Consider the following 9,416-nt stretch of genomic DNA (forward strand, 5'->3'; position numbering starts at 1 on the left):
GCACAAGTGAGTGATGGTTAAAACAGATTTTGGGTAGTGCACGAAAACGAGTATAACTGGAAGCACAGAGCTCTAAAAATTCTCAAAATTTATAGGAACATTCCTAAGGTTCTTAGGCACAACTTTTCTAGTCAACTCAAGAGCTAGATCAGAGCCTAAGAAGGTCTTATCTTTAGAGTTTTCCTTTGCTGTCTGCCCAGAATTTTCAGGGACCAGAGAGCTAGTAAAATGACTGCTGAGGACAAACTACTAAGCCTAAAATTACCAAATTTTTACAGAAATTTGGTGAGTAAATTTGGCACAAGTTTTGTGTTGAACACATCTGCATAAAACATCTCTAGGAAGACCTAAAAATTCGTGCAACCCAGGTGCTCAAAGCTGACAGAAAAACAGGGTGTCAAAGTTTCTAGTGTATCCCACTGTATACTAGTCGAAAAATTCTCAAATTTAAACAAAAGATAGTAGACAAGTTTTGGAGCAAATTGTCCACTATAACTTCTATATATAAGGTCATCTACGATGTCAATAATTTCCTCTCCCGGGATATAGCAGAAAAGGACAGATTTCTAGATAAACCTTAATCGAGAGAAAACGAACCGTACTCGTGTGCAAACCTTAACATTTCCGAATAACCCACATCTATTTTCATTAGCTTTCAGTTTACGATCATGATGCATGCACGACCTATTCGTCCTCACAAGGAAAACAATTGCCAAATAGCTTTGGACTTACGGGGTTAGCACCGGTGGCATAGCTCAATTTACGTCTCTCCCTATATATATATTTAGCCGATTTCTAACCGTTCTTAACTTACGTAATCGTGGTTAGAGTACCTGCAAAAAATTGGCAGATGTATATTCATTGAACCTTTCATGCCAGCACACATGAAAGCATCCCCATACATTACCGCTCACTATAGAAGCGGCATCCATGCGTCCAACACTCCATGGACAGTGCTCATATGTTACCGAGACGACGTATTCACGGTTTCTTTTACTCCCAATATAATCGACCGATGGTCGGTATATTGGCAGCAGCTCAAGTAGGCCACTGCTTGAGCGCAGCGTTCGGTTCGCATCACCGACAGGAAGGTCAGACTCTCTCAGCTGACTGAGTATACTTTACTCCCAATATAGCCAACTAATAGTTGGTATATTGGCAGCACCTCAAGTAAGCCACTGCTTGAGGGCAGCAGTCGGCTCGCATCACCGACGGGAAGGTCAGACTCCCTCAGCTGACTGAGGATCCTTACCGTCTTACCTTAGTGTAGGTGCGTCGTTACATAATGTAAAGTACTGAATTTAAGGTACAAAAGGAAATGTGCTGGAAGTCAGTCATAAATAAATCATAAGTTAGATAGCCACCTAGTACTCCCATAATTTTCCCTAGGGCTTTACGTACTATGCACGATCCTTAGCGAACCAACGTATTTTCCAAACGCGATTGTGTGGCTAAGTTTTAAGAAAAACTTTTGAAATCTAGTCGCACTCTCGGGTGTGCACTTGGTTCGGCTCTGATACCAGCTGTGGCAGCACCGCCCAAATTAATCCGGCTCAAGTGCGCTAACCATCACCTTAAAGGTAATTCCGGCTAACACGCACTTCAAACGGAGTAATCCAGCAGGGCTGTCGGGTAAAGTCCCGAAGAATCCACCTGAGCGTCGATCGAACCCAAAGCTTACATGCAACCCACACGAAGGTGAGTCCAGAGAGTACAACAATTCACCGATACATTACATTACAGAGTCTTAACTTAATTATTACAAACCAAGTTCGAAATCTCAGAAAGGTACTTGAAGTTCAAATTGAAAGTAGTTCAGAGTTCACTGCAGCGGAAATAAAGAGGGTACTAAACGTCGATACCAGATGTCATTATGAAGCCTGTACATGACATCACTCGGCATTGTCATCGTTAGCCGGAGTCGTATCCCACTCTACCGACCAACCAGGAGGTAAGGTACACGGCCAAGTCAAGCTAGCTATCTGATCTTCAAAGGTATCACCTGAAAATAAAGTTGAGCCACAAGCAAGGCTGAGTATGCTAATACTCAGCAAGGCTTATCTGACTAGGATATACTTAGCCCTCTAACTAGACATGCAAGGCTTTTGGCTTGGGGGTTTGTTTTTGCCGAAAAGCAATAAAGAGTAAGTCCTTATTTTCCGATTTTAGCTTTCAAGTTCTAGTTTGATTAACCATTCTACATTAGCATCTATCCAAAAGCATACATGGTGAAAAACATTTATTTTCATCATTCAACCATATTTTTCATCATCATTGTTCCACTTCTTACTCTATGTGGCAAAAGGGTTAAGCAGTCCCAAAATCCGTGAGAGGCGGACGATTCGAATCGAATTTGTTAACCTGGCCAGGCAGACCTAAGCACACGCATGGGAACCCAGTCCCCACGCAACATTTCCCCTTTCTTTCCAGCTCGTGGATCAGGGTCACCCACCTCGACTACAAGAATCCACGCCCGGCGTGCGCCTTCTTGTACCCGCATGTGGCCGCATGTGAACCCAATTCAAAGAGGGTGAGGGAAAAGTCCACTCCCCGGTCCGATCAGGTACTTAAGCTTACCGATTACCATATTTCTCGGCATGTGGTTAGTACGTTCAAACGCTTAACCACCACTACCACACACCGCGGCCTTATCCAGTTTCACTAAACAGACGGGGTATCACAAGTACAACAACCCCGCCCGTAAACCTTATATTGCAGTGTGTAGTAAACATCAAACTCCTATAATTCTCGCGAGTGACAGGAAATCACTCGACTTCTACCGAATCATTAACATAGCCAACTAGCGACCTACACATACTAGTGTTCAAGCATAGGTACCTAGGATCATGCAACTAAGGTTCCAAACAATTCCTACATACTTAAATGCACAAGTAGATAGGAATATAAACAGTTGCATAAATTTAAATTAGGTAGGACATGCTCCAGGGCTTGCCTTCCTGAGCGGAGCTAGCCCTGAGCTCTTCTGAACTCTGGTTCAGGTCTTCAGCAACTTCAGTTAGGTTAACTTGAGCTTCACGCTGCTCACTCTCGGACTGCGGCACCAGCTCATACGTACCGTCGGCGAGAGTAGTCAAATCTACACGAATGCATATGCGTGAGATGTGGTGATGATAACAATCTTAATTTAATTCACTATAGAGTTGTAAAATATTTTCTTAACATATCCTTGGGCAATCATTTATAGAGTATTATCTAGATTAACTATTTCTTATTAAGTAAGTGGGGGTTTTGTTATTTTTAGAAAAGTTATTTTCAAGTGCAAGCATTGAATATTTAAATAAGCTGATGGCTATAGCTTCTGAATATGAAATTTTTATGGAGAGTCAATTACTTAATTACAAACTTTTCATAAAATTTTCAGCTATTTTCACTGAGCATGCTAATTATTAAAAATGCATTAAACAACCACTGCTAGGATTAAGATTCATTTATACAGAACAAACCCTACAAGTAAAGATGCTAAAATTTTTACTGAGTGCTCCTAAGCTGATGTTAAGTCTACTGTAAAAATTTCAGATTTAATTAAGCATTACACAAGGCATGAAAAATAGTACAATGTATAGCTGCATGGATCAAAAACAAATTCCATAGACTGTTATAGCAAGTTCTAGAGCCTCATCTTTTACCAAAATAGTTATATACTCAAATTTAACCCCTAGAAAAATTATTAGAATTTTTCATGTGCAGGAACTATTTTTCATGATTTAAGGTATCTATCCTCACCAAAATCCTTTGATCCAGTTGGATTTAACTAAAAATTCTCAACCTTTTTCTGTAGACTCTGGGAACTAAAATACAGGTACTGCAAAAGTTTGAATTCATGAAACATGTCATAACAACTTGGATAAATGAAACTATCTATCCTAGGTATACACCAAGATGTAAATAAACTGACAGCTAGGCACATCAAATGTCCACGAAACTTTTACACAAGGCCAAACATCTAACATGTAACCTACTGACCAAAAATGGCTAACAGCTCAAGCTTGTAACTTGAGATCTAATAAAAGCTATATTTTTCTTGTGTTTTAAATAAAGCAATAACTATTGAGCAATTGAAAAAGTGCATGTAACAAAAGTTGTAGATCTCTTTGAAAAGATTCCAGAACAGTTGAGTTTGCATTTTTCTGAATTTTCAATGATTTTTAAACTAATTTACAAGTTTGCTGTTTTTTTTCAAAACAAAAGAAAAAGGAAACGGAAACTTGCATCTAGGCCCTTGGAAAGAATTGGGGGCTCGCAGATAAGCCCCTGGCCGGAGCCAGGAACAGGGGAGGCGGCGGTGGTTGTTTCCCGGCGAGGAGGAGGCTCGCCGGCGGCGGGGATGGCGTCCAGGGGTGAGAGCTCACCAAGCTCTACCTGTGGGTGGGTGCTGTGGTCGACGGGGATGGCCGGAGCAGGGTCGGCGGCGTAGCAGCACGGCCGGCGGCGGTGGCGAGCTGCGACGGCGGCGCTCCGGCACGAGAGGAAGGGCAAGGGTAGGCCGGGGAGCTTCACGGCGCCATGAGGAAGCTAGCTCGGGGGTTGATTGGAGTCGGGGAGGGACGGAGCAGGGAGTTCCGCGGCGGGCGGGCGGCCGGCGGCGGCTCTGTCCGCGGCGGCGGCACCCGGCGGCGATGGGGATGGGCGAGGCCTAGCCGCAGAGCTTCACCGCGGCGAGGAGGTCCCATTTCGGGGTTCAGTCGGGACCGAGGGGCACCGGAGGTAGGGGCTCCACGGTGAGCTCGAGCAGCGGCGGCAATGGCGGGGCGGCGGCGCCGTTCTGGCCCAGGGATGGCTCGGCTCGGCATGGGAAGGAAAGGGGAGTAGAGCGGGAGGGTGGAACGCCCTTTGGCGAAGCAAATGGTGAGGGGAGAGCTCGGCAGGAGGGGGAGGGCGTAGAAGAAGGGAGCGGCGGCGCGTGCGCGGCATGCGGTGGCGTGCTCGCCGAGCGGGCTTGATGGCGGTCAGGGTGCAGCGAGGGGGTGTGGGGGCGTCGGCGGCGCGCGGTAATAAAGGCGGGCCGCGGTCAGCGGCTCAGGCAGGGCACGGCCGGCTCGTTTGGGCGCCACTGCGGCGATGCGGCGCGTCGCCGAGCGCTTGTCATTCGTGGTGGGCTCGTCGACGGGCAGGGCGCCGCAGGCGTCGACGGGACGGGGGAGGGGAAGGTCAGCGGGCGAGCATGCAGACGAGCACTCATGGCCGGGCAGCGATCGCTGCGTGCAGCGGCGAAGCGAGCGGCGGCAGCGCGTGCTCGAGTGCCTGCGTGCGCAGAGAAGGGGAGGGAGAGCGAGGGAGAGAGAGGGGAGAGAGAAAGGGAGTGGAGAGAGAAAGAGAGAGTCAACGATTTGACTCAGTTCAAACTCAAAATTTTTAATTGAAACTCGAAAAATTTTGAACACGAAAGTCGTTCAAAATTCAATTTCCTACAACTTTCCTTTCAGGCAAAACTTCGTTTGAGCAACAATTTGAAAGTTTAAGATTTGAATTCAAGTTTAATGAACCCACTGTTTTTCAGGTTAACTCCAAATTTCATGTTATAGCTTGAAAAACTTTGAATACGAAAGTTGTTTATCTTGTCAAACTCTACAACTTTCGTTTTGGGCAAAAGTTCATTTGAGCCAAGGTGTGAGAGTTGACTTTTTGGGTTCATTTAAACGGATTTCGGGCTTTTAAGTAATTGAGAATTTTGGGGGTTTAACATGTCATTTTCTATTAATTGCATGTTTTAAATAGTGCTAAACACCGGAGGTGTCACAGTTACTGTGTTGCCTCTTGCATCAATATCTGGGACGAGAAAACACGCAGCATTTACTAGTTGGGATCCGGACCCCCGGGTCGGGACACAGACAGTTGGCGCGCCAGGTAGGGGCTCGCTGCGTGACATTTTCTTTCTTGTTCACATTTGATCTCCAGGGATGGCGGGCAGATCCAACCCATATCCCATGGGTGTCTTGGATCCACTCCCAGCGGGATACGTGATCTGGTTCGGGAGTCTCGAGTTCAGAGCAACCGGCAACGGCTACCTCATGGAGCTCCTCCCGCCCAGATGCAACCCCGTCACTCCGACTTCACCAGCCCGGCGCAACAGGCGCTCAGGCCAGCACTCACGACAAGCACGCGCGGTTGAGGCTGGCATGTCGCAACTCAGCATCGCGGCCAACGGGGCCACCGCTTCGTCATCACACGCCTCGGCGTCATCTGCGCCGGCACCATCATCTGCTGCAGCACCAGTGCCTCCTAGGGGGGCTCGACCTCGCCGTCGCCCTTTCCCTTCGGGATGCGCAACGCTGCCACCTACGCCTCTTCAATCAGCACTAACTTCACTGAGTATGAGGATCTGCCGGGTCATCATCTTCTGTCGATCCGCAACCTCATCGCGTCGTCTCCTGACGAATCCTACCCCGAAACGGCGAGTTCGATAGCCGACGACGTCAACTTCTTCATGAACAATTTCACGGCTGAGGAGGCCGAGGACTACTCCGGGGTCCGCGACCCCAATGCTTTCCGCTCGTTCCAGCTCGCGACGGCTTATTGCCTCACCTGCTCTGAGGACTCCAGTGAGGGGGAGTACAATCCCACTCGGGAATGCTTCATGGACGAGCTTGCGGACGAGCAAAACGACAACGCCCCGGGCGACGACGGGGACGGCGGGGCGGACGCACAGGCGAACCAACCAGTGGTGCCGCCTGCAGCCCCTTCTTCTTCGTCAAGCTCAGCAATGCGACAAGCACAGCTGGCACAACTCAAAGAGCTTCAAGCCAAGCTCGACGAGCAACGTCGGCAGACACAGGAGCTGCGCACCGCACTTGAACAGCAGCGCACCGCGCGTGGTGCACATGCCCAGGCGTTGGGGCGCGTTGGCCGGGAGCGCATCCTGGCCGACGACAACGTCGACAAACCTCCGGAATTGAAGACGGCCGGCGAAAAACTCATCACTGCGGCCTACCTACTCCAAGCCATGCCCGAGCCATCGACTCCTTCGGGCCGCAACTTGCGCTGTGAGGCACAGGTGCTCATCGAGCAAGCTGCCGTGCAGCAGGCCGAGAGCTCTACGTCTCGTATGCGCTCGAAAGCCCCGGAGCAGCCCGGTGGGACTTCGCACCAGGACCACGAGGCTTCAGTGCACACTCCACCAGTAGGGAAGGGCAAGGCAGCCGTAGCGCCCGGTGCGAAGGCACCCTCGGTGCACGACCGCATCGGAAAGGCTCCCGCAAGGGAGCGACTCCATGACACACGCGGGCACGCCGATGACGGCGACGCCCGCTACATCGTAGGTGGGAGGAAATACACCCCTCGATGGGGTGGACGTTTCGACCCCGAGAATGACAGGGGCGAGTCACCGGAGCCTCCGGGCACCCGGGTGTTCAGCCGTGAGATTCGTACTGCATCTTTTCCCCCCGCGCTTTCGACAGCCCACCACCCTCGTCAAGTACTCGGGCGAGACAGATCCTGCGGTCTGGCTCAATGACTATCGCCTAGCATGCAAGCTGGGCGGTGCGACAGACGACGCGGTCATCATCGGTAACCTTCCTCTTCACCTTGCCGACGCCACACGAACGTGGCTCGAGCACTTGCCCGCGGACCAGATCCACAACTGGGCCGACTTAGTCAAAATCTTCGTGGGCAATTTCCAGGGCACATACGTGCACCCTGGGAACTCCTGGGACCTCAAAGGGTGTCGCCAGAAGCCCAACGAGTCCCTGCGCGACTACGTGCGGCGCTTCTCCAAGCAATGCATCGAGCTCCCCAGCGTCACCCACGTCGAGGTCATCAACGCCTTCCCCGAGGGTACAACGTGCAGGAACCTGGTGCACGAGCTTGCGAGAAGCCGACCCGCCAACACCAACGAGTTGTTCGACGCCGCCACCAACTACGCCGCCGGCAAGGAGGCTGTTGGTGCCATTTTCGACGATAAGCCGAACAAGCGCAAGGAAGATGCGCCCGCGGAGGGCAGCAACGCCAAGCTCAACACCCCCGCCAAGAAACAGAAGCGGGGGAGGAAGGGAAAGAAGCCGGTCCCACCGAACCAGCACGGATTGGGGCAGGAAGAGGACTCCGAGGAGGCCTTCGCTGCCGCCCCGGACCGCAAAGGACCTCGAGGCCCCCCTCTAGGCGGTGGCGGCCTGTTCGACGACATACTTAAGAAGCTGTGTCCTTACCACCAGGGCTCGGTCAATCATACCCTCGAGCAGTGCGAGATGCTCAAGAGGTATTACAACCGCGTCGCGCATCGCGACGAGGAAAAGAAAAAGGATGCTGACGACAAAGGTGGAGATGACGAGTTCCCCCCGGTGGAGAATGCCTTCTTCATCTTTGGAGGACCAACGACGAACATGACCTCTCGGCAGCGCAAGCGTGAGCGCCGGGAAGTCTTCTCCGTCACCAAGGCCACGCCATCCTACCTCGACTGGTCGAAGCATACCATTTCCTTTGGCCGCGAGTACCACCCCGACTACGTCCCGCATCCGGGACGGTACCCGCTCGTTGTCGACCCCATCATCGGCAACACCCGTTTCTCCAAGGTGCTCACGGACGGAGGCAGCAGCCTAAACATCATGTACGCCCACACCTTAGAGCTCATGGGGATTGGATTGAACAAGCTTCGCCCCAGCAAGTCGCCATTTCATGGCGTTACGCCGGGGAAGCGCGTCCAACCCCTCGGCCAGATCGATCTGCCTGTCTGCTTCGGCACGGCAGCCAACTTCCGCAAGGAAGTACTCACCTTTGAGGTGGTGGGGTTTCGGGGATCTTATCATGCCATTCTTGGTCGTCCCTGCTACGCCAAGTTCATGGCCATCCACAACTACACCTACCTCAAGCTGAAGATGCCGGGTCCGAAGGGCGTCATCACCGTCAGCTCTTCGTTCGAGCACGCCTACGAGTGCGACGTCGAGTGCGTTGAGCACGCGGAGGCTCAAGCGGAGGACGAGGCCCTCGCAGCTACCCTCGACAGAATGGCAAGCGAGGCTTTGGACTCCACGCACCGACACGTGGGTAGTTTCGAACCCACCGAGGGTATCAAGAAGGTGCCCCTCGACCCGAGCCACCCCGGCGACAAGGCGTTGCAGATCAGCGCCACCCTCGACAACAAATAGGAAGTGGTGCTCGTCGACTTTCTCCGAGCCAACGCAGACATTTTCGCGTGTAGCCCCTCGGACATGCCTGGCATACCGAGGGAGGTCACCAAGCACTCCCTTCATATCCGACCCAACTCCAAGCCGGTGAAGCAGCGCCTGCGACGCTTCGACGAGTTAAAGCGCCGGGCGATCGGCGAGAAGTTGCAGAAACTTCTAGCGGCCGGGTTCATCAAGGAGGTATTCCATCCCGAGTGGCTAGCTAATCCTATATTAGTGAAGAAAAAGAATGGAAACTGGAGGATGTGTGTAGATTACGCTAGCTTAAATAAAGCATGT

This window comes from Panicum virgatum, chromosome 2K (assembly GCF_016808335.1).
Source record: "Panicum virgatum strain AP13 chromosome 2K, P.virgatum_v5, whole genome shotgun sequence".
Classification (NCBI taxonomy): domain Eukaryota; kingdom Viridiplantae; phylum Streptophyta; class Magnoliopsida; order Poales; family Poaceae; genus Panicum; species Panicum virgatum.